General features: G+C 39.1%; 1 long non-coding RNA gene across 3 annotated transcripts; it reads left to right on the forward strand.

Annotated features, from left to right (window-relative positions):
* The first annotated feature begins 1,905 nt into the window (after positions 1-1,905).
* Positions 1,906-19,512, forward strand: LOC134421643 (uncharacterized). 3 transcript variants are annotated; one of them, XR_010028644.1, is made up of 4 exons: positions 1,964-2,004; positions 2,266-2,432; positions 7,744-7,940; positions 19,469-19,512. It is a non-coding gene; the product is annotated as an uncharacterized LOC134421643 (long non-coding RNA). The 3 variants fall into 3 exon arrangements; XR_010028642.1 differs by having other exon boundaries at positions 1,906-2,432; XR_010028643.1 differs by lacking the exon at positions 19,469-19,512 and adding an exon at positions 14,881-14,957 and having other exon boundaries at positions 1,906-2,432.
* Positions 19,513-26,234: the final 6,722 nt, after the last annotated feature.

A 26,234-nucleotide genomic window follows, 5' to 3' on the forward strand; every position in this document is an offset into this window, starting at 1 on the left:
AGGACATCTGGGCACCTGACTTGAAAACCTCTTTTTTCTTTTTTTCCCACTGGGTGTGAACTCATAGTCCATGGTTTTACATTATTCCCATTCTCGAGCATATTATCCTTATTTCTCTCCCTGTGAATCCTCAAATTCTTCCTCTGCTTTTAGCTTATTTCCATCTCCCACTTTGCCTGTTTGCAGCATTCCTTCCCTTTGATTCTTCCCTTCTTGCTCATTGTACACTCATTTCAGTTTCTTTCTCTCTGATCAAGCATTATGTATCGAAGTGGATGATCATTTACCAGTCAGTTTTCCCAAAATTGGTTTTGGGAAGAAGAATGAAGAAAGTAAAAACTGGGCTGGAACTTAGCTACTAATACTAATTTGATTAATACTGTCAACTAAAAAGAAAATATTTTGAAAAAAATATATATAAAATATAATTATAAATTTTATCTTTGAACTGTGTTTTTTTTTTTTTGTCAAAGGATGTAAACAAACAATTTACAAGCTAACAATATTTTGCCTTGAAAAGATATTTTTAAATTATTATGTGACAGTAAAGGAACACAAGTCAAGAAAAAAGGAAAAATCTCAGAACTATTAATTTCAAGTTTAAAAAAATACCTCAGTAAGGTTTAAAATGAGAATTTTACTGTTTTTAAGAATTTTTATTTGTGGTTTTAAAAGTCTTTTTGCCATTAAACTGTGAGCAATTTTTTAAATCTTTGGACTCCCACAGAAATGAAAGATCTATTACTCACTAAATTTTGTCTTCAGTTCCTCCTTTCCCTTCTATTTTTGAATTGTCAATTCTCTCTTTGTCTGGCTGCCATTGATATTATATTGTCTCTAGATGATCCAGTCCAGCCTCTCACATAGCAGCACTCCCTGGTCTATAAACACTAACAAATTAATGCTGCATTCAATGGAATGAAGCACTGCTGCTGACAGAGATTGAGGGCTAGCAATACAGAAATCATAGAGGAATTTGCAATGTGAGAGCAGGAAAAGGAAGGGGATGCAATCTTAGGCTACAGTAGAGAGACATTACATTATGGAGAAAAAAAAAGTCAATAATTTTCCTCTGCACAGCCTGACTGTGGCTGCACCTGGACTATTATATTCCTTCCAGGGCACTAGAAGAGATATTGACAAAGGGGTTTGCAGAGAGAAGTGCTGCAGCAATTGGAGAAAGTTTAAATGAGATAAATAAGACAGCTGTGCTCCTCTGGGCAGATGGGACATACAGGAGCATAGCTGGGAGCTAGGTGCATGCTGCCAGGGGCACTGGGATGTGGAACAGGCTTCCAGGCAAGGTCAGAGCATCCCTGATCTGCATCTGGCTGCATCTGCACCTATGGCTACAGCCACAACAACATCCTTCCTGTTCCTGCAGGATAAAACCTTCTGGAACTGCTTTCTCACAACCAAGCTGCTTTAGCAACTCCCTCCCTGTCTGAGGGCAGAATTTTGCCCCTCAGCAGAGTAAAGCTCCAGATCAGCTGCCAGGGAGGGCTGGAACTTTGGGAACAGCTCAGTTCACTCTTCCCCTGGGAGAGGCAAATACCACAAATGGGTGAGTTTAAATATCTGCCCTATTCTCACTTCCCACTTTCACATCAGAACTTGGCACAAGACATCTAAAGAATGGGCTACAACAAACAGGATTAATAATGGAACAGTACAAGACCCAGCCAAGATGAAGGTCCTGATATTCTTTGGTTGTTTAAATATGTACTGTGGAAAGCTTTGAAATATCAAGCATTTAAGCAAACATCCTGTGACAGCATTTAATATGTTTGTATCAGATTATGCAGAACATTTGCTTTTCATGATACTTTGAGATCTGCACTGCTCATGACCAAGCTGTAAATTGTATTTCTGCAAGCAATCTGCCCCACCAAAGACACACAGCAGGCTTCTGCCCTGGCCCCAGAGAGTTCCTCTGCTGGCTTCTGTGGCACATCTGAGGAAGAAAAGGTTTATGCAGCAGCTGCAAGGAGCTGTGAGTTTTGGGTAGGTACAGGAGCTAAATTTCCATGTTGATCATAGGAAGATGCTGGTGCGGGGAGCAGGACATACAGAGAGAACTGCATTAAGACAGGAAACCACGTCTCCCTAAGGAGGTGGGAAAAGGACCTGATCAAGCACTTACCAGCTCTTGGCTGCTTTCTGGAAGATTCCACTCTCCAGTGTCCTCAACACTGCATTTCTTAGCTCTGTTAAGGCCTTAATTCTCTGCCTTCATTTCCTTTGTTGTGCACTATGTGTCTGAAGACATAGATTTGAGAAGCTGGAGAGGTGTGGGGCAGTGCAAGGCTGGCTCTGGAGGCCACATCTGCAGGGAGAGCCCATCTGGGAGGTCAGAGCATGGTCCTGTGATCTGCAAGAGCACTGAAGAAACATGAAGGCATGGAGGATCTAATTGGAGGATTTAATTGGATGTAAGTGACCTGAAAAAAGCCCCCTCTCAGATGAACATTCTCAGTGGAGGTATGTGGTGACAGCAGAAATACTGACTTAAATGCTACAGAAAGAAAATAAATCTGTTGTCCTTTTATAGGTAGGAGATGCATGTAGGAGATTTTATTAGGATAAACAGGAAAAATCAAAGTCTAGTGTATACACCCAGGAGGCATTTGAAGCTAAGAATTAGTTTTGCAGTAAGAAGTAGAACTTGCTAACTGGCTCAGCTATCATTTAGGAATCCACAGTGAAATGGCTAATTTATGATACAAATTAGACCAAGGCAGAATAAGGCATTCTGTTTAATCATAAAGATTTGGGGGTGGAAGTCTTTTATTTTTGAGCAACACTGAATATTCTATAAAGTCAAATCTTCTCACTTAAATGAAGGTATTAAAATAGAGGGCAGAAAGTGAAAGAGGTCAGGCTGTTTCATCAGGATTACTTTCAAGTCTTTAACTCATTGGGTTTTTCATGAGGAAAACTGTCTCAGGTTTCTCTTAAGCTAACTTAGATGCTGTATGGTGTGAGAAGTGGCTAGTTAAAGGACTTAAATAAACCAAGAAAGGTCAGGATTTCCTGCCAACATTTCTGCCTGGGGAATAAGTATGTTTTCTTTTTCTCTGCCCTCAGAATGTAATATGCCTCCTACTAACTTATTGCTAAAGTTGAATATATGCTTGATTTGCCAATTGGTTCAGAAGTGCAGATAATTCTTATCTTCACAGTCGGGAGCAGTGCCTGCCAGGAGGGGAACCTGCAGCACGTTTCAAGTGTTTATCACAAAAAGCTCAAGTGTGTGCAGTACCATTTCCTTCAAGGAGTTCTGTGTGTTAATCTGGTTAGTGGCCAAATTTGTGAGGATTATGTTAAAACTGTAGTCCTCTTTTCAGTAAGATACCGAAATCTCTCCACATCCTAACCCCTTCCATGTTTTACCTGGCCTGTGCTTGCTTTCTCAACCAGTTATGCTGGGGGAAGGATGCAAGGATAATGTGCTTCCTTGAACTCCTCAGGCCATCCTGACCTCCAGTGCTTCTAGAAATAGAAATAGAAATAATAGATGGAGTGAAAGAAACATCAGCACCTGAGCCTGCTTCTCTTGTTATTCCAAGCAGTTTGAGAGGGGGAGTTCTGGAGCAGGTGAGACCAGACAGCTGAATGCTGCTTTGTCACTGGGAAGGCAGCAGTGAGGTTGGCTGCAGACCTGTTTTTTCCTTTTGTTGTCAGGGAAGTTCAGCATGTGACATAATGCATAAGACCTGGGCATACTTTGACTTTTAAATGCCTGGTCCAAACATTTATGAAATTAAGACAAACTATCCATTGAGTCCATAGGCTTGAGATTTGGCTTTAAAAAGATCCAGACTCTCATCCAAAAGTTCCTGAATTTTTGAGACACTTCTGTGAAAAGTTCCTTGGGGAAGTGTAATTATTTTTAATCAATTTTTGGGATTCACAAAGTAAGCTGCTGATGATTACATGATTTATACATGCTCTCCACAGACTTGGTGGGGCTTCATGCATCATTTTACAGTGATTTTTGCTTGTTATGGGAACTGCATGGTAATAGTTGTTTCAATTACAAGCCTATTAGGCAGGTAATTGACAACACAAGTATACTATAAAGTTACACTCTGCTTGCTCCAATACAAATGCTGCATTTTGGTTTTAGGCAGGCAGTGCTGATAATCAGTGAATAAATTATTACCTAATTAACTACTTCTGTCAGAATCCCAGCTTCACTCAATAAGTGAGTTGGCCAAGGGTTTGTTTGTCTCTTTGCCTTTCCCCTCCTCTTTATCATCTCCCATGATGAGAAACTGTTCATCTGGATAAGAGTCTTGCCCAGACCCTGGCAGCAAATGCACACTGTCAGCTGTAATGTCAACAATCAGACCTCTCAATCAGACCTAATCAGATCTCTCATAGCTGCAGAAGGTCCCTGAGAACAAAAGAGTGACAATGCCTGAAAGTGGATTCCAATTAATTGGATCCCTGAGAGAGGTTTCTAAAGGAGTCAAGGGTATTCAGTTCAGCCTAAACACCCCCAGAGACTTCTTGGAAGAGTTGCAAATGAGATCTCAAGTGCCTTATAACTCATTTTCCTAATGTATCAAAAAAGTCAATAGTGATCAAATCCTGTGTGAAAGGATACACACCAATCTGATTTTTTTTTAAAGTGAGGAAAATATTAGGGTCAGAATCCAGGTGTTCCTTATGTTTTCCTTGTTTCAATCAGGAGAATGTACAAGTTTAAAAAGCTTTCCCCTATGAAAGACTGAACATGAAAGAAAAGCAAGAACTGTCCTGTTTGAAAACTTTTAACCAGCCTTTTGAGAAACTACTCTATTGAGTAACTGATCTATTTATGTTATCTCTGAAACTTTCATTATTTGTCAGCTGTGATAGAGTTATGGTGGAGACAATAAATAAGGTTCTCCTATCTCTTAATTATTCTTAAACATTTAGGCTTTCTTAGACAGCTGCATAAGATAGAAGCTGAACTTGTGTCTCTCAACAAAATTATTACATGTGCTTTTCATCAAATCTCACCTTAGTACACTCATGACCAACCCAGAGTGCCCTTGTGAGCTCCTGCTTGGAGATGAATTTCCCATCTCCCATAGTGAGATATCACAGATTCATTCATTCAAATGTCTGAACTGTGTGCTGTGGAGTTGGAAATAGTGTCCTATCAGTTCAGAGAATAAGCAAATCATAATTTTGTCCGGTTGCCGCTGCTCTTGTTGCTTTCATCAGCAAAGATCACTGTGAATCTCCAACATGTGGTGTATTCTATATCATTTCACTCAATTTTACTCCTTTAGTGTGCCCTCCGGCTTTTCCAGGACAGGAGGTACATGAAAAGTCTCCTCTTATAGTAACAATTTCTCTTTAATCTCTGAATCTCTGAGTGTAAACTGACTTTTAACTACCAGCTTGATCCATTTTGTTCAGAGAGATTCTAGTAAGACAAATAAGGAAATGAAATTTGTTTCATCTTTTCCTTCAAAATATTGCTTCTCTTGTAGCAGCTCAGAAGGAGAAGAAAAAAGGAACAAGCACTACTTTGATACTGCCAAGGTCCAGGGAATATGGGAATATTGTTGGGTAACAGGCACAGCAAAGAAGACAAAAGACAAAAAACTGCAGTCCTTGTTCCTGACTGTGTGCAAGTGAATTTCATTGCCTGCTCCCCTTCCCTCCAGCACGTCCCTGTTTGGACTGCAGGGCTGGCAGGACCTTCTCACCCAGCCCCTGCTAATTGAGAGTTCTGCTTGTAGAAAACAGGTCCAACGCACAGGAGTCACCTGTGATGGACAGGTGATTATCTGCATTAGCCATATTTTACAGCTGTCTGTTTCCACTGCTCAGTGTTTCTAGGTGCAGTCATCATTCCTGACAAAGCAAGCACTGTGGCACTATAAAATGCAAGTTCAGCTGCAGTCCCAGTTACCCTGCTGATCCTAATCCCACCAATCTTGTACTGGCATGTGATTGACAACCAAAAATCAGCAGAATATTGGATTTCCTACAGTTCAGGAGGCTGCCAAGAAACTTGTTTCAACTTTTCATGATAAAAAACCAATTTCAGTTAGGAAGCTCTCCTCAAGATCTCAGTCTTTCAGGGGGTATGCATGCAACACTCTGTCTATAAGCATCTCTGACTGAAAAGGTCCTTGAATGAGAGGTTCCTTTTCTCAGGTATTTTGAACATTCCTAGCACACTGGAGACCTGATTGCAAATAATTTTATTATTTTTTATTATTTAAAATATTTATGTATTAGTATAAATTATATTATTCTAGTATTAAAATTTATTATTTATTTGCTTTATCTGAGTTGTTTATTTAAGCTTAAATTTCAAGGTGCAAGTTCCAAGTTTATCTTTCAGTTTAATATTTAATTCTTAGATGCTGAAATAATGCGGGGGGGTTGTTTGTTTGTTTTGCATTTTTTTGGGGTTTTTTTTTTGTTTTTGTTTTTTTTAAAATTTGGTTTTGTTTTGGTTTTGTTTTTTTTTTTGTTGGTTTTTTGGATTCATTACTTCAGTTCACAAGATTCGACCCACAGCCCATTTCAGATATTTTTGTCTGGGACAAAAAAACCCAATGAATGAGGGAAGATGACACTCAACATTAAAATGATAAATATTTATAAAAAAAATAGGAGGTTCAGGCAGAAACATTTAGGAAAAAAAACCTGGTCATTTCATGTCATCTGCTTAGAATGACAATGTTACAGTTTATGTGAGAACTGAAATTAAGATTTCAATTGCTTCTAAATTAGCACACAGGCACACACACGCACAGAAATTAATAAACCCAGAAACTGAAAGGACAACAACAATGGGATGCAGAGGGGTTTTGATTATTTCAGCATGTGGCCTAAAACGTGGCAGATTCAGCAAGATGCAGATTTGCATAATGTAATGAGACTGGAACCAAAGTATCGGGAAGACAGACCGAGTGCTAATTAACTAGACACTGCAGTAAAAACACCAGCATGGCAGGATAGTGCAGTGCAGGAAAGCATTCCAGGGACAAATGGATAGCAGTGTTAATTGCATTAGGAAAAAAACCCAAGCCCTGCTGGCTAAAATCCTCTGGAGCTACTGCTGCAAACTTCAGCACAGCGTTTGAGAAGTTTGGTGCTAGCTGGGAGTTGTTTGGAGCTGCAGATCCCTGACAATTGCTGGACTGGCAAAGACCCTGATCAGTCATTGTCTGAATGGAGCCAGCCCAACATTACAGAGACAATAACAGCAGTGAGATGGACAGCAAGAAGTAAATCCTCCATCCCCTCTGGAAATGCCTGCTGTTGGTAGCTTGCTTGGTTTTAATCTGTGTGCAGAGCACTGGGATACTCTGCAAAGGACTCCTTGCCCTCTTTGTTTGGTTGTCTGGCAGCCTGCCATGGCTGCCAAGGAATAGTTTGTTCCTCTTCCCTTATTCTGAGGACTGAAATTTGAGACTGGGATTGCTCTCTTGTGCATAAGGCATCCCTAATCACCCAGAAAATCCTAATGGTTTCATATGCCTTTTTCTTGCCTCCAGGACTCTATAACCAGAGCTAAATTGATAAAAAGCTTTTTTAATAAAAGAATCATTAATATTTAACTGCTGGCATTAAACTTAGAAATGTATGTGTGTCTATTTTACACAAATGCCTGCAATCACCTATCAATAATTTAGGCACGTGAGTTTCTATAGACACCTCCAGCAGCTGTATTAACCCAGTCCTCTCTTTCTTTCTGGACGTGATTTTTGCACTTTCTTTCTGCAGCTGTGGATGTGTGGATAACTGTAAGAGGGAAGAGAATTCTGCAGGACTGCTATGCCCTCGTGTACCACACTCATGGAAAAGAAGAGGAGCAGAAGAAAATGCTTCCCAAGCCTGAGGCCAGCTGCAGAAGCATCTCATCAACTCAGCAGCAGTAGTTTGTGATTTTAACTCTGATTTGCTCCTCTACAGCCTGACAGGTAAAGCATGACCTTCATGGTGGTGCAATCTTCTTTTCTCCAGGGAAAGCCTGGTTCTCCCTCAGCCTGCTCAGAGGGAGCACAGCTCACTCAGAAGCCTCAAGGTGAGGCCATTTTCTGGGAAAAGGTCCAGTAAAACTTCAAGACACTTGCTTTCTGCTTTCATTAGATACATGTTTCTTCAAAGAGTGTGTTAGGTAAGCAGGAAAGATTTCCAAATCCTGCTTAGCAGCTAGAAACACTGAAGTGTTCATTAGATGTGTTAAATTATTGCTCCAGGTACTGCCACCTGACTGCGGAACTGTTCCAGCAGTGAAAAGCCTTATTTACAAATGAAATTCTGAACACAGAAAATAAGTAGCCATAGGCAATAGATGGGACAAAAACATTTTGACAGTCTTCTTTGATAAAAGGAAGAAAATTAGTCACAAATAATTTATGCAGTAGGTGAGACATATTAGTTGAGAAGGCTAGCCAAAATCTTTTGTTGGCTTGTTGTGAATGACCACACTGCACACACCCAACTCCATGTGAGGATATTCCTCTTTCATAATTTTCAGTGGAATACCTTGACTTATTGCATCTGGCTCTTACACATGGAATTTTGACACCTTTGAAGATCCCTTAGAGAAGGACTAGAACTGGTGTTCCTCAATCAGATAAGGAAAGAAATTAATTCCAGACTGAATGTTTTAGTCAAAAGGGAGAGTGAAAAATGATTGTTCTGTTTGATTATTAAAAAATACCCAAAACTCAGCCTAGATTCTTACATTTCATGTTTCTGAGATATGAAAAGGCTACTGAAGTAGCCTTTTCTGTTCATTAGCTGTGGACTGGTGAGGCAACCAGCACCATGGGAAATAAAAACTATTGTCATCAACTCCCTTCTGGAATATTGTTTAGTGAGACCCAGGTTCATCTGCAGATAGAAAAATAAGGATGCTGAGATGAAAAGGCCATAAAAGGAAATCATGTTTAGATGGGTACAGGTAGGGCAAGGGCACCTCTTTTTCTCTCCTCTTCTTTCCTTTCTTTTCAAGCTCATTAATGTTAATATACATTGAGCCATCCCAGCAGAATTAGAGCTGCTTGTTTTGTATAATGTGATCCACTACATCCACAGTCACTGCCCCCCAGGAAAACAGGGAAGGTCAGAGGTTTCTGTAAACCTGACAAAAAAATCTACCAGCTCCATTTGCATTTGATACCAGTGAGAGGTTGGACCTGACATTTCTTCTAATTTCACATCAATATTTTCAGTCAGAAGATATATGTCCTGCCCTGTTCCCATCTCTCCTTAGTGCTGCCACATTCCAGGTACATCTTCCTTCTGGGGATTGCCAATGGCTTTGTCAGAGGTGAAAGCTCTGAAGGTGAGAAGGGAGTTTCTACTCATGAGCAGTGCCCACCTCCTTGGAGATGAGCTCACCTGGTTAGCCAGAATGAACTGTGTCCCTGAATTATTACAGCAGGCACGGGGGAAAAATAAATGTTTTCTGACAACATGGATGAATGCACATAATGTTCTTAAATTATTTGGACAGTTTCCTCTGGGCTTCTACTTCAACTTACAAGGCCCTTCAGTGGTAGAGATCCTTCAGACAGTAAAGTATTGCCCCTGGCCATACATTACCTGCAGTGTTTATCATATATACTTGAATCCATCCCCACAAATCTCAGGACTAACACAGCCCTCAATCATGCAGGCAACACATGCAGAAAATAGAAAACAGCATGGGGCTGCCTCCTTGGGAAAAATCTCAATATATCAGTGCATGGTTATTAACTTCATTTGTTAAGGTATATGTCATGATCACAGCCACACTGTAGGGCTTGCAGGGCTTCACTGATCTCCCATGGAAACTCAGCAAATTGTTGATTTTAAATATCAGATGCTGAAATCCTACAAAAACTATATATATTTTGATTCCATCCCCAATTATTTTTATTTTAATGTTATGCAGTGAGAAAAAAAGAACATGAAAAAGATGTCAGTCAAATGACAGCTATAATTATGTCTAGAGAAATAGATTTTTGTCCTTCCTTTTGTGGGGGTGTATCTTTAACCCACTTCTTGCTCTTCTGTGAATTACATTCATGGCAATTTTCAGAGGATATATTTTAAACATTTTTTGAAAATTTATTTATTTGTTTGATAATGTTTGACTAAATTGTTTTGATTTTTCAGGTTTTGGGTTTTTTTTTTTTTTGTTTTTTTTTTGTTTTTGTTTTTTTTTTACTTTTATTATCTGAAAGGTTTTGCTCATTATCCCTTGGTATCACCAATTCAACCAGCCTAAACCTGTAACTTAAAAAGAAATATTTTCTGGAAAAACAATAACAAAAATTTCCACATCAGCACCACGTGTTCTCTTTCAGTCAAGTCTGATCTCATCTTTGTAAAAAAGATATTACAAATCTTCCTCTCCCACTGTCCAAGTAAATTCTACATTCACATGGAAAAACAATCATTAGATTATACAGCAAATTAGACTAACACCTTAAAAAAGTCCAAATCCCAGCAGAGAATTAGCCCTTTCTGATACAAGATCATTCCAGTTTGCTCCCAGGTATTTCTCACCCAGCAAGAAATTCAAGGAAAATGCCAGTAACATTTGATATTTTGAGATGTAGCTGATAGGAGAATTCTGGCCTGGCAGGTTGTGGTGGGTTTTAAAAAAATAAATATTTTTACAAAAAATATATTTTTTGTATTGAAATTCACTGTTAATAAAAATAAAATAAAAAATAAAAATGGCCAAGTGCCATCAGTCAAAGTTTGAATACAATAAGAATAATTATGTTCCCAGTCCATTAAACTTGTGACACATACTCTATAAATGCTCTAGGGATAAGATGCAATATTGTGATGGTAAAACCTGTGTCTGCTGAAGGGAAGAGTGCCACTAAAATAAAGAGAAACATTGTAAAGGAATGGGGATTTTATGAGGTCAGGTATGGCAGGTAAGCATGATGAAATGCTAATTTATATCCTTCAGAGTGCAGACCTTGCTGCTGTCAGTGGAGAAGAGCCAGTGCTGGAGACAGGCAGCACAGCAGAAACGGACAGAGCCCAGTGCCTCTGCAAACTGAAAGGGCTAATTCTCTGCTGGGATCTGGACTTTTTTAGGGTGTTAATCTAATTTGCTGTATAATCTAATGATTATTTTCCCATGTGAATGTAGAATTTACTTGGACAGTGGGAATGGAAGATTTGTAATATCTTTTGTACAAAGTTTTTAGCTCCTCTCTCCCTGGGTTCTTATTCACCATACCTGGATATGGTGCGATGGTTTACACAGACCTGAAAACTCTTCCTAGTTCCCTGCAAGATCAGATTCACAGTGAGAGAAGAAAAGTGGGATAGCACAGAGCAGCAGATTCCTGGTTTGGAGCTGTTGGGAAGTCCCAGGACAGGCTGAGGCAGGCCAGGCCAGCGGGGCAGGACAAGGACAGACTCCCTGACAGGTGATGGATGCTGCACAGCCCCTCCTCCGGCTCTCTCCATCAGCACTGTGTCTGCACCCAGCCCTGGGCAGCTGGAGGATGGTTTGGCTTTTAATTTTCAGGCATGGTTTTGTGTTGAGAACCAGTCCGTATACTTTATCTATTTTCACACCCAGGCGTTTAGATTTGGTAAAGCCAGATCACCCCACACCGGTGCACTCTAAATGAAGCATTCAGACTCTTTTTTTTCAAAATGGCATGCTCAATTCCAGAAAATGTCTCTTTTTGAGAACAGAGTCTTTTCATTAATAGCAGCAGTTTTTCAGTCTGGCAATGAACCAACTCCCTTCATTCCTCACTTGACTTCAGCCTTTTGCAAACACACTGGAATAATACACAATAGGACCTAGGACATATCATTTCTACCCACACAGGATATGGTTTCTGGACATTTTCTATCACTTTGATTGCTTCTTCAGTCTAAGGAGAACTTTTCTACTTTTATACCTTCACACCAAAGCAAAGTGAGAGGGCAGCTGCTTCCAGTGTGCAGTTAACAAGAAAAAAATAATGGAAGCTTGACTGTATTATGGAATAACAAGATTCTATCTTTCCTCCCTTCCTCCTTTTTATTAATTCTGTTGTCAACTTAATTTCCATGAGACAGAAAACTTGGGCAGTTTGGAACAAGATAAGAATGGCAAGATTAAAAATAGAGCCTTAAATGCTGTTCAGTAGTTTGGGAGCATTCTTCATTATAACCTATGGAGGAATTCAAATAGAAAAGCACAGCTGCTTTGGATTCCTGTCCAGAGAAACTGCACAAACACAGCTTGAATAAAAATAAATGCTTTGCATACTAAGGAAATGGCCTGTTATTTGCTATAGAAACATTCTAATCTTATTCCTTCTTTTTTAAAACCATCTATTAGAGAGCCTCAGAGTAGTTCATTCATATTTTTGTTGGGATAATTTTCATGCCTTTGACCAGTGAATGATTGTGTCCTAGCCAGGACACAGATATGAGAACATCAGCCCTACAGGTTAATGCTTCTGATCATCTGCTAATAACTAATCCCAGAAGTTAAAAGACCAAAGAGTGTCTAAAAACCTCTTGAACAAACAATTCCCTTAATAACAATTAGGTGTTCCTCTACCAATTTCCCACTCTGCTATATTACCCTCAAACTTTACTGGATTGTATAAAGAATATCTAACGTCAATCTGATATGTTTAATATTCATCTTACTACACAGTGCTTAACAGAACATGTTGTATTGTTAAGGAGGTTGCATGAACCATTATATTTTCAAAGTGAAATGAGGCATCTAGGACATTCAGTATTATCACTTTGATCAAAAACTGATTACTGGGGAAAATACTGTGATTCCTCAGCAATTCAGATCTTTATATCACAGTGAAACATTCTTGACATGTGTTCTTCTAGGCCAAGTGTGAATCTTTATACAAGAATTATCAGGTGATGTTCTATGGGTTGTTCCACTTAGGACACCAGAAAAACAAACTCAAAATCTGTGTTTCTATAGATCACAGAGTTAACTAGCATTTATAGAGGGTGAACAATTCTTGTGCTTTGATGAAAGAAAATTGTTTGAAACTTGAGAAACACTTGACAAGGTTAAAAAAATGGGCAGTATATTATCAGTGCAAACAAACACTAATGACTGTAACCCAGTAGTGACATATTCCAAATTCTGTCTCTGTAACACTGAACCCCAGAGAACCTTAGCTGTGCTTTACTGTGAACACCACATTCCTCAGCACAAACCTTAGAATCTCTATTTCAATCCTCTGTGTCAGCCAAAAAGGCAAATGTCATAACTGAAGAGTGTAAGGAATTGCTTCTACACTTTGCTGAGTTTTAATTTCACTGCAAATAAAAGCAAAACAAAATAAGGATTTAGTGCCACAGAATACTAAATGTGTTCCTAAAATTCTGGGATCCAGATGTAGGCTGAATTAATTTATGTAGATGAAAGCATGGAAATGAGCAAGATGTCTCTGCAGACTGTGGGATATGACACCAGTTCTCTTCAAAATAAAAAACTTCCCAAGATTTTCTTCCCTCTCCCTTTTTCCTCTTTCACAGGCATGTTCTTTGTGTGCTACTCTTATTGCATCACATCTCACCGCTTGGGGAAATGCTGCTGGAGATCTTTAGGAGTGGAGAACATGGGTGGATGCAGTTGGGAAGGGGTGGCCAGCACAGGGTAGAATCACAAGCTGAATCAAAACCCAATCTTTTCAGGGTTTCTCTGTGCTCAGACACCACCTGCTCCACTCTCAGTGGCTCTGAATCCTGTAATGCTGCACATCATACACCCTCAAGCTGAATAACTACCAATATCTCAATTTTGGTGCTGATGAAGCAGGTGGTGATCTCTGTGGTGACAGTGACAGGACCCAAGGGAAAGGCCTGAAGCTGTGCGAGGACAGGTTTAGGTTGAATATTAGAAAAAAATTCCTCCACCAGAGGCTGGTTGGACTCTGGCACATGATGTGACTCTTGGGAATGTCTGTGCAGAGTAAGGAGTTGGACTCAATGATCCTTATGGGTCCCTTCCAATTCAGCATATTCTGTGATTCTGTCATTCTGTGAATTAAAGGCTGATCTTGTGATGAAGGAAAGAGAGAGGCATTTAATTCTTATCCTCTTGGAAAACTATCTATTCACCTTTCAAGTCTGGGTAATTTAGGCAGACACAGGATGTATGATACAATGCTCTGTAACAAGTAAATGGCAGAGATTTAAAACATTTAATTCTAAGTCATTCATTCAGCTCTTCTGGAGGAACAGACTGCAGATCAATCTTTAAAAAGCCATTGATTTAAGCAATATTTTCTTACCTTCACAACACTGAAATTGAGGGTAACTCAATTGAAGGTGTAAATATTTTTCTCTGTATCTACAAATACCACAAGATCTAGTAACACACATCTTTCTGTCACAATAATAAATACAGTATTGGGGCCTCAAAAACCCCCATCTCTAGTAATGGGGCATGACAGAGTATGACTGATGTAGCAGGACTGAAATTGCTCCAAAAATAAACTTGAGCTTTGGTGATCAGAGATAACCTGAGCCATACCTGTGTGCTGGATAACCTTTCTAATCTCTCTGCTGAAATGATAACATTAACTGAGACAAACAAAAATTATAATGATGACTATTTACCCAAAACAACTTTTACTATTTCCTAACATCTTCCAAACAGTTCTATTTCAGGAAGAGGGCCAACTTTCTGTACCTTACTGGCCTTGCTTTTGGTAGCAGGGCCACTGAAGACCTCATGGACATGTGCAATGGTGTGTGATGTGCAAATGTTAAAGCCAGAAATAACCCACACCATAGCACTGCCTAACATTGCTCAGGGGTACAGACCTCATCCCAGAGAAGTACAGGGTCCCTTGCATGATGCTGTCTCTGTAATGTTCTGTTTCTGCAGAAGGCTAATTAGTCCCACTTTCCTAGCCAGCCTGTGTGATCTCCTGTGCCACTGTTACCCTTAGATCATCTCACTGCCTGGAGCATACATGGCCTAATTCAGGTAAGATAAAGCTATCTCAAGGGAGAAAGGGCTAATGCAAAGCCTTTTAATGTCTGTTCACTTCAATGAACCTTGTGCCCTAATAACAGGAACAGATATCCATCTGAGGGAGATCTGGAAAAGAAGTGGAGTGATCCAAACAGAAAAAGATACTCTTTTTATATGAGTCATTTGGAAATATAGATGTGAATATAAATGTGAATATTACTGTAAGCGTTTAGGATAAAGATATGTATGTGAAAGCAGAATATCTCTGGAAACATCTCCAGGAGATGGCAGAGGAGGTGATTCCTCTGGAATTAAATGGAATTTCATTGTAGTAAAATGCTGAAAAACGTGAAAATGGTTCAACAGCAGGTCTGGTGGTATACCTGTAACTTCTTCTCACCCAGCCATAATCTGGGCATAGAGCATTTTAATTTACAGGAGAGGTTTTTCAAAGTAGAAATTACTACCACACAATTTGGGGCAGCAAGATAGAATTTGTGTGTGCCAGACACTTATCATTGTGTAAATCTGATAGTGCAGTCTTGTTTCAGCTTAAATGCAGCCTTCATCAGCTTTTTAAGAACACTGTAGCATTTTAAAATGTACTATATCTACTTAGCAAAATGTATGAAAACCCCACAATTGTTTATTTAAACACTGTTGTATTATTAAGGCCTGTGAGCTACCATAACCACCCTGCATTGCAGATGAAGTCTGAGGGCAGCAATTGATCAAGAGCATTAAAAATATGTTGATGCCTGTAGTTATCAATTTATCATATCTACCCCCTGCTCTTTTTTGCAGTGAAATGAATGATGAATCTATTCCGAATCATCAATTCCCATAAAATGTATAACTCCAAACAGGAACATGCTAAAGAATTTATAAAGAGCACAGCAGGCTTGTATACATTATCTTGTTTGACATTGCTTATACAAGAAACCTGAAATACACAAATTGATTGATTTGTGTATTTCATCAAAGCTTGATTTAATTTATCAAGGGGACGATGCCAATTTGCATTCATCAACACATAAAGTCAGGTTAGACTCGAGCTGCTGGCTCAAACCCTCTTTTCATATTGCCTTCATTATACTCCCTACTCTGTTTAGTTTTAAAGCCACAGTTGTGAGACCCCTCTTTTTTATTTTTTAATGTTTTCTGAAATGTTTAGGAGAATGAGACAGTAATAACACTAACTCTGTGTTCAGAACTTGTTCAGTTGCTGGACGTGAAGGTTGGAAAGGGTTTTGACCTCACTGCTGTAGTACTGACCTTTTCACAACCCCGGAGGAGTCTGCCTAACATGTCTGCAAGCTGAATTAAGGTGGAATTTGTGGGGTTTTATAGCAGATAGGAGAGATAATTCCTGTGCCATCTCTCAGTTGTGCACACAGCCTGAGATATTCAGCCCACAACAAAAATACTTCTGCATCTAAATTCTATACTGAGCTTTAAAATTTTATGTTACTTTTATTCCTGTCCCTTCTTTCTACTGGTATTTGTCCCCTTCATTTGTCCTCCAAATCCCTCTGTTCTTTAGGGCAGGAACTCTTTCTACCAGCATCCCATGAAATCCTTCCTAATTCCGAAGGATTCATGAAATCCTCCTCTGTGCTGAGCCTGAGAACAGCTCAGGAAATGCTTGCTGCAGGAAGGGACCAGTCCTTACTCATCTCCCTGACTATCAGATAAGGGTGGTGTTTTTTTCTGACATCTCTCAGATGAAAGCCTCATGCAGCTCATGGGGGTTATTCTCTGATCTGGCTCCCTCTCACTGCACAAAGACAGGTCAATGTTCATGCTCACCTGTAAAATAAGATGTCCAAATTCAAGACAGGACTCTAAGTGAGCTTAGTTTTATCACCTGAGTTTTCCACTGATTTTAGTAAAATTTCAAAAGTTACTATGCTCTTATGAATTTCATTCCACTTTCCATTAAGTGTCTCCATTAGTGAGAAGTTGCATAATTCTGAGCCTAATTTCAGATTGATTTAAAAATGCAATTCTGCTCTTATTGGCAAAATACCTTTTTGAGCTGTTTTCTCTTGCTTTTTCATATATAATTAATTACAAAAGAGGCTTATTACTTAGAGGATAAGATACTCTAGTGTAAAGATGTCACATCTGTTAGATAAGGGGACAGTGAAATCAGAAGCATTACCTAGGGTTGAACTGAATGCCAATATTCAGTGGCTCTCATGTAATTAAACAGTACATTGCTCAATCTAGTCAGGAACACAGGAACAGAGAAACACTATTTAGAAGAGACTGTAATGTTATTATGGAGCCTGATTCAACAAAGCACTTGAACATGAGCTTCAGATTAAGCACACATTTAATTCTTCTTCCACTGCAAAACAAGTTAAAAGGAGCATATGCACAGCTGCCTTGCAGAATATATTAATTATGCTCAGAGAAGAAACTTGCACGGGCCACTTCATTGAGACCATCTCATAATCTCTAATGCATCTATCCATACTGAGAATCCTTCTGTGACTATAAAACCTGCTATTATCTTTAAAAAAACACAAGCAAGAAGCTGAAGGGCTGAAGAAAAAAGACTAAGCCCATGAAATTGTGCAGCCCTTAAATACCAAAATGATTTTGGTAATATGAAGTCACCCTCATACACTTGCACAATTTTGTAAGTACACTAAATTATTTTAGCAAATATGGGCCAAAAAGTCATAATCCTGAAAAGTGCCTTGTGATCTTTTGTCATCCCAATAGCAGATGCAAGGCAAAGCAGCTGAGTTTCCCTCTTCAAACAGATATGAAGTGAAAATTAAATTCACATTTCCTGATGCAGAGGGGGATACTATAACCATGCACCTGAAATAGCCATGTTCACCAAGGTTGTGGTAAACAAAACACTTAACATCTGAATGTTGGGGTCTGACTATCACCAAGGTTCACAGACTATCAGATGCTTAAATATCAGTCCAAACTTGGTCCAGAAAAATACAGCAAGTGCAATTATAACAGATTCACTCATCACATTGCCAAAGTATCTCAAAGTCCACTTAAACATGCACAGTTGGCTTGTTTCATTAAAAGGAAAAGAGAATTAAAACATCTAGAAGCTTTGTTTAAAAATGCAGTACTGTGACTGAAGAGCCAGTATTTTTTTTTTCTCTAGAGCTGAAGAAATTTAACAAGATGAAAAATTAGTCAGGGAGAGTTTCAAAAGTACACTGATACCACAGTGGAAATGGATAGGAAAAAAATGGAGGTAAAACATTCAGCTGATTAATATGCTAAACTCCTAAATGAGATGAGTCTTGTTAATGAATTAATTCCAAAACTCCACTTGCTTAAATCTTGTTAAAATTCCCTTATATGAATCATTTTTCTGCAGTAGTTGAAATAAATCAAAGTTTCAGAGATGAAATGGCTGAAAATTCTTAGGGATTTACTTTAAATGCATCATTACAACAGGGCACTTTCCAATTTCATTCTTAGTTCCAAGAAACCTGCCAGAGGGCAGGAAAATGCTGGTGACTTCCATTAGCCTTTTCAGCAGGACTGTCATAAATTTCTTCCCTATCCAAGGATACATCAACAGGAAGACAGACCACTGTATGCACAAAGTAAAACTATCTGTTACCCAGAAGAAAGGTGATTTGGTACCAGTTCATCATCTGTGTGCATAATTCATTATATTATATGATGTGTTTGGCATGAAGAAAAAGGGAAAGGGTTGAATAAAAATAATATCAAACTTGTTCTAAAAGTTAAAAGTTTTCATTTCCTAATGAGATCATCTATTACAGGTAGATGACTCTGATAAAACAATTGAAAAATAAATTGCATTTGCAAAGCTGGCTTGTGCAAATCCACATAGAAGGGTATTATATTCCAATGAAAATATGTGAAGCATATAACTGCAATGACAAGAACACAATAAAGCAAAATAATATTGGGAGTAAATACAAAAAGCTTTGTGATGGAACACTGAAGAATGACCTCAATGGTTATCTCCAGGGTTCCTTTCACTACATGAAGCTGATTTTAGGACTGAGAAATACTTAGTTGCAGATGATGCCTTCTAGCATTGTTAAGAACTGAGACAGCAGCAAAAGGATTAAAACATAACACAAGAATTGTATGGCTAAACAAGCAAAGACACTTGATGCAGTCCTTTTAGTTATTATTATTATTACTACTATGACAATACTTGTAGAGCCTGTCATCTAAGTGTTGTGATTAGATTGGTTCTGCTCAAGAAACCATGGATGAAATAAAGCAGGAATTGCAAAATGTAGTTTTGTAGAAATAGAATTTATATCTGCTCAGAATTACCTCATGCCCTGTTCAGCTGAGATTTCACTGGGGAAGGTTTGGTAATATGTAATGGAAATATGTGACAAAGCTTCTTTGATTTTTCATTTCAAACTGAATTCTAGGCATATATTCTGCAAATTTTAAATGTAACATTGAATGCTGAAATAACTTGTGGTTTTTTTCTTTGCATTTTTAAATCCATCCAAGCATAACACAATTTTCCTCCTTTGTCCCCAGGGTTTTCTGGTTTTAGCCGTGATTAGAAGAAAAGTAAATGTTGTAGCCTCAAAACCTGCTTCCTGACATGTTTGTGACAGGGCTGCTCAGTCCTTCCCTGGAGAGGATTAAGCAGAGGTATGGTGTGGGTGAGGATGGGTTACATGTGCGCCCTGTGGGTCAGCAGCAGAAGCAGGAGCAGAACTCAAAAAGCCAGTGGTATTTACTCATTTTTGTGTGTTCAAACACACAGGGACAGTCTCCTAATCTAAATACACATTGAAAACAATGCCTTGCACTGCACCTAACAAAAGAACTGCATAAGCAAAAGAATGCATCCATCTTTTATGGAACTACATTGATACATGTGATGCAAAGTAGAGCAATACCTGTTTTTTAGTGTTAAATCAAGTGTAACTCTTGGCTATTAAAAGCACCTGAACCCCTATTAAAAATACTAAAAATATTATATGTATTCCCTGATTAAAAAAATTTGAAAAATATCCAAAAATTCAGTATTCAACAACAGCCTCATATTACTTATGGCAATTTTTTAATAGTCTTGCAATTAAAATAAATAAACAAAAAATAACAAAACCCCCACTCTTCCAAAAAAAAAAAAAACCTAAAAAATAACACCAAATTTATTAGAAAAGCTAAGAAAAAGAAAAACATATGTGAATTTCAGCAACCTAAGGGATGGGATATGGGGTGGGGAATGGAATACCATTTCAAGGACAAGCTCAAAATTGCTGCCAGTCCTCCTGGACACCTTAGCACCAAGCACCACTGTGCTCCCACCTGAATCCATGCCAAAAAGACCATCAGTAAGACTGTCAGTAAGGCAGAATGCAGTTGGGAATAGCTAATAGGGCAAGAAGCTCTTTGCCCGAGACAGAAGCTCTCCCCGTGTGCTCTTGAGCTCGGCTGCTGAAGAGTTTCCATGTGCTCATGGTAATAAGGCTTCCTGAAATAAGGCTTCAGGGTGCCTTATTCAGGCTCACCTGTGTGCTACTTCCCTAAAGCTGCTGCTGATTTGCACTGCTTTTCTAGGTATTTAGAGCATAGGCAAAGAAGAAAGCATCTGTCTGGGATAAAAACCCAAACAAAACAGGCAGGGGATCCTTAGAAGAGACCATAACCCCAACTGCTTGAGTAGGAACTACTGGAATGGCAGAAAATCCTCTCCTTGCACTGTACCAAGGATCAGTAAACGACTGGGGGTTTGTGTTCCCTGCAGTTTAAAGAGAAAGAATCTCACTGGAAATTAAAGCAGAGTCAGATGAAAACCTAACTGATATCAGCAGGGGAACCCAAACAAAGGCAAGGCAATAGTTCTGTTTGTTTAAAGGCTGTAGGGATGCAAAAGGAAATCCATTTGTCCCAAGGCAGGTCAAGAACTTTAAAAGAGTATTTATACTTTTCCTTTGTGTGCAACTTGGTATAAATACTGCAGTAAGAAGAAAGAAAAATTCAAAGAATTCCTTGTTGCCAAATTTTTGAACTGGTTCAAAGCACTAAAAGTGGTATTTATTATACAGATGCACATCAGATACATGTCCCAAAGCTTAGTGGGCTGGGCAGCAGACACAGCTGCTGCCTTTCTGTGATGGTTCTGTGGTGTGGAGTTGTCCAGGCTCGTGCTGGGCTGCAAGCTCCATGCTCAGCACAGCAGCTTGGCTGTCACCCTGTGCATCCCAGGGTGGGGCAGGAGGCCCAGGTTTTCAGGGGTGTTGCTGGGACCTGTGCACATGGAAGCTGTTTGGTGGCCTAAACAATTTCAAATAAATGTGACTGTACTGATGTTACCTGTCTATACAGGGATGCCCCATCCCTGGAAATGTTCAAGGCTAGGTTGGATGGGGTTTTGAGCAACCTGGTCTAGTGGAAGCTGTCCCTGACTATGGCTGGGAGTTGGAACCAGAGGATTTTTGTGGTTCCTTCCAACCCAAACCACTGTATGATTCTATACTTACGGCATACACCCAGTGCAGTTGGCTCTAATAAATTATGAAGGGTAAATTATGAAGGTGAAGGGTATCTTCTTGCTTTCCATGCCTTTCATGGTAAAAAAAAATGTGGCGTAGGGCTAATTAGCAAAAGATAATTTTGAGAGCTGCCTGTATCTTGGGAAGGGCCATCACAAGTGGAGATGTAACAGTGAGACCAAGGGCTGAACTGCCTGTTAAACCCTCACTGACTGCAAATTTATGCTCTTAGCAAGGTGAGCACATCTATGGCCAGATGGGCCATCCACCACCATCTGAAACATAATATAATTGTTCTCTCAAACTACATGTATGCTGTGCAACCCAGACCTGATCACTGCCTTCTCTGTTTCAGGCTTTACTTTCTTCCTGGAGGTATCCAAAGAGGAATTTGAAGAAGACAAGGCAAGTAAGGAATCCTCTTGATCAATCAATAGGAATTTTTCTATCAAATGATGCTGAACACTTATTATATTCTTCCAGGAGAAGAATTATAAAAGAAGAATAATAAAACACTTCTATTCTTCCTAAAGAACTTTGATGAGACATGGCAGACATTTGTTAGTTATGAGCTAACAAATACCAGTTATGTCAGGCAATTTGATAAGAGAAACAGCACCTAATGGATTAAATGCAGAGAGTAGAGGCCATTTCTCTCTGTCCAAGTCACAAGCAACTCCCCTTTCCCCATTCTGAGAATAAGCAGCTTTCAGTTTGCCACATGATCAGAAAAGAATTAACTATGTAAAATCAACTGGTTGACCTGGTCACCATAGTTACAAAGACAAAAAAATTGCTGAATGTCTCCAAGACGAGACAGATGATTGGGATATCAGATCATGAGAAAAATCTATCTCCTGAAAAGGACCCTTCAAGTTACATTTCCAAAGCTGGAAACAACAAAAATCTAGAAAGTTCTTAAGTGCAGAAGTTGGTACAAAAATGAGCTACTTATGTACACTTCTTAATTCTGTTCTTTCAGAAAGATTTTGTTAAAATATTCAGAGGCTTCCACTCCAGAGATGGCTGCATTTCACAGGTGAGTGAAACCATCACTGCAGGCAATATCTGTAGAGCACTTGCTGAATTTTTGTCAGCTTTATTATTACTGATTCAATCTGTGTAAGAGGAAAAAGGGCATCCAAATGGCACTTAAGATGGAATAAGGAGCCCTTCATAAAGCTATTACGAAATTAATAATTACAGGAAGACAGATGTAATTACATCCAGAAGATCAATGCAGCTTTTAATGAAGAAGAATTTCAGGACCCTAAATACAAATTGAGATAAGAAACTTCTGAGGCTCTCCCACACACCCCTGCTAGATAAATGGGACCGAGGAACAAAGGAATCACAATGCTGTTATGCAAAACAAAATCATTCTGGAATCCTACTGAAAGCCTTGAGGAAGCTGGTTTGAGCTGTGAAACCATGGCTTCTTTGATATATGATTTTTGGTAGATGTTTACAAATGGTCCTAGTACAGAAACATTCTGTGTGCCCACTGCAAATGGGGCAGATGACATGAAAAGTTGCCTCCTATTAGAACTTCTCAATGGAGATGGGAAAGAGTTGAATTGAATTTCCTTTCTCCCTCTTCTTCCAATGTCCCTCTCTCACTCCCTGCTCCCTTCAACTTTGGGAGCATTTAAAAAACAGAATTAAAGCCTTAAGACTCCCACAGACTTAAGTAGCTATAAATACCCTTGTCTCCCACCCTGCAGGAATCTTTAAGCACTGGCATGGCAGACAAGACAAGTCTTCATCCTCCCTTGCTTGTGGTTGAGGCCAGGAGGCCTGGCAGGACACCTGCACGTGGAGGGTCTGTGTTAGGGCTGTAGCTTGGCCAAGGAAGAACACGGGGAATGCCACGGATCCTTTGCCTCCAAAACATGACGGAAAGAGCAATTCCATTGAACTCTACCTCCTGTTCTGCTGTGAGGAAAATAGACAAAGGGGAACAGTAATACCTGACTCCTGTAGTGATGAATTATATGGGAAATAAGCATAGGGGAAAACAAACCAAATTAGCAAGTCCACGCATCATTTAAAATAAGCCCACAAACCCCAGCCTCTCCATGCACATTCAGCTACAAAGCAGATGCCTTTCACACAAGCAAATATACACTATAGCAAATGGAGTGATTTTTTCAAAACACCATAGAAATAAAAAAAAGTCCCCAAACATATCCAAAGCATCCTAAAAACAGAGGAAGGGGGGATAAGCTGCTACTAAAATCCAGGGGCTCTAAGAGCTGAAAATGGAGTTACATGGAAAGAACATAAGCATCAGCTTTCCCAAAAGGTAAACACAAATTGAAAATGGTTTTGCCAATAAACTCTGGTAAGGAATTTCTGCCTTGATCTTTGTTTTTTTCTGAGGCATGTCAATACATCTCTGTGCTGTGCTTTCCCTATGACAGCCTCCAAATCCCACACATTTGCACCTCATCAGGAGAAATAAACAATGCTCTTCTTGCTACATATCTCCAGTAGATACCAAACTTAATTACAAGCAACTTTGATCAATGGAGGAAAACAATATCCAACAAACAAGTCTTAGCATAAAATGGAGGTTGAAGAATAAAACATTGTAGAACACACTGGGTAGAACAATTCTTCATTCACTAGGAGCTAGTTCTACTCCGGATTTGCAGCTGTTACACCTCTGCAAGCTTTGCAGGAATCCTTTCAATTTGTACCAGCCAAAGATCCAGCTCAGAGTGAAGCACATTTGAAAGAATTTCCTGGTCAATACCTGTCTGGAGTTTGTTTCTAGCACTTATCAGAAAAGTTCATTATGATGGCAAAAATAAAATACTCTTCTGAAGAGAAAGAAAATCCTCAATTATCAAACTACTGGCTTCAGCAATATTTTTTGAGAGAGAAGGTAAAAAGGACAAAGTCACAAGAGATTTTGAGGATTAGTGGAGATTTAATAGGAAATGCACTGCAGACAGCAACTTTTGCCAGTAATTTTGAAAACATGGATGGTCTGATTCAACAGGATGGAAAAGTTGAAAATTTGACACTGAAAAGTTTACCAACAACTAAATAGTAACATTATGAAACAAGCCCCAACTCCTTTCATAGTCAGTACATAGTATCTTTCTCAATCAGCTTCAAATCACAGCTACAATATTAATTCTGAGTGTGCATCTGTCAATGGATAAATATTAGAGATAACATGCTGAATTAGTTATGATAAACTGAGTACCTGGCTAGGGGGTTCAGTTTTGAAAAATTTGCTGTTCTTAAAGTGGAACAGACTTGAAAATCAAAAACATTTACTGGAAATGAAGAGAAGGATTGCTAAGTTCCATACCACATGTAACCACAAGGAAAGGGGGAAAAGATGTATCAGTGCCTACCTGAATAGAAAGGATGTCTGGGACCTTTTCTAGTCCCACAAAAGGTCTTGAAAAGTAAAGGTCTAGCCCTCAAAAGCTAAGTTACACAAGATGGTCATTGATAACAATTTGAAATGTAAAGTTGCAAAGACACAAGGGAGGTAGAAGAAATGTAAAGTTGCAAAGACACAAGATCCACTCGTTTAGGTGGATTGAAAATCATGTCACTAAATAGCAGTTTAGTGACATGATTTTCAATCCACCTAAACGAGTTTCCTCTCATCAGTGAGCTCTTCCCCTTTTATTTTGCCTGGCCATGGGTGTTCAAATAGGGCACAGAAACAGCTTGTCTGATAAATAAAATGTTATCAGATTTGATAGCTCCTGTCTGTAATATTCCCAGATAGTGATGGGGAAGGATTAAGCCTGGGAATAGATCTTACAATGTGACTGTAGTAACCACTGGGTTATCAGGTCAGAGAATTCCAATGGATTATGAATACACAAAAAAATTACTTTAGCTTTTTTTACAAGCATAGGATAAGAAAGTGATAAGTCTTACAAAGTGTTTTCTTCAATCTGAAACTGAAATGTTTTTCTCTTTGTTTCAGTAATAAGCCTCCCCATTTCAATGTTATCAGAGCTGATTTTCCTTTTGATTTGTTGGTGTGTGTATAGGATGAAAAATCGATTAGTCATTTCAGCATACAAGTGTCTTCAGCACTTTTTGTAGGATAATGAATGTACTTAGAAAGATATGAACTTCAGTGGCAAGATATTTGTGGTTTTGGTTTTTTTTTAAGTTTGGGTTTTTTTCCATAATTTATTTAAACACCTGTGATGTATGAGGCTTAGGAGAAACATAAGCATCTCAGCCTGCTGCACACCTTGCTATCAGAAACATGCCTGAGGTGTTTCTGAGAAGCAGTTGGAAAAATCCCCTCTGAATTGGTTTGATTTCCAGTCTAATTTTCCTCTTTTTGAGGAGAAGGGCCTAAACAAAGTAAAAAAAGAAAGGTAAAAAAAAAAAAAAAAGGGGGGGACCAGTGCTGTTTGAGTAGCACTCATGCAAAACTCAGACCAAGGTTTTTCACCAACAGTGCAGTGTTCTGCAGTGAGCAGCCTCACCCACACAAAATTTGGAGAAAGGGGTAGGAAAAAGCTGGCCACGTATCTCCAGTGCTCTGGGTTATGGGGCAAACAGAACAAAGGAATCAGGCAAATCCAACTCAACTTTGGAACTGCCATATGTTGATCTGTGCTGTGATGGAGGCCAAAGAAACCTGTCTGTTCTGTGGGCAGAGCTGGACAGGTATTTCATGTGGGTCCACTTTCTATTTGTAGCTTAAAAAGCATTGCCCTGAAGTGGCTGAAACCATTTTGAGAAGCATTTGAGCATGTTAGAGGCAGGGTCCTGGGAGCTCAGTTTGTGCTACTGGAACAGGATTT

This window comes from Melospiza melodia, chromosome 9 (genome assembly GCF_035770615.1).
Source record: "Melospiza melodia melodia isolate bMelMel2 chromosome 9, bMelMel2.pri, whole genome shotgun sequence".
NCBI lineage: Eukaryota > Metazoa > Chordata > Aves > Passeriformes > Passerellidae > Melospiza > Melospiza melodia.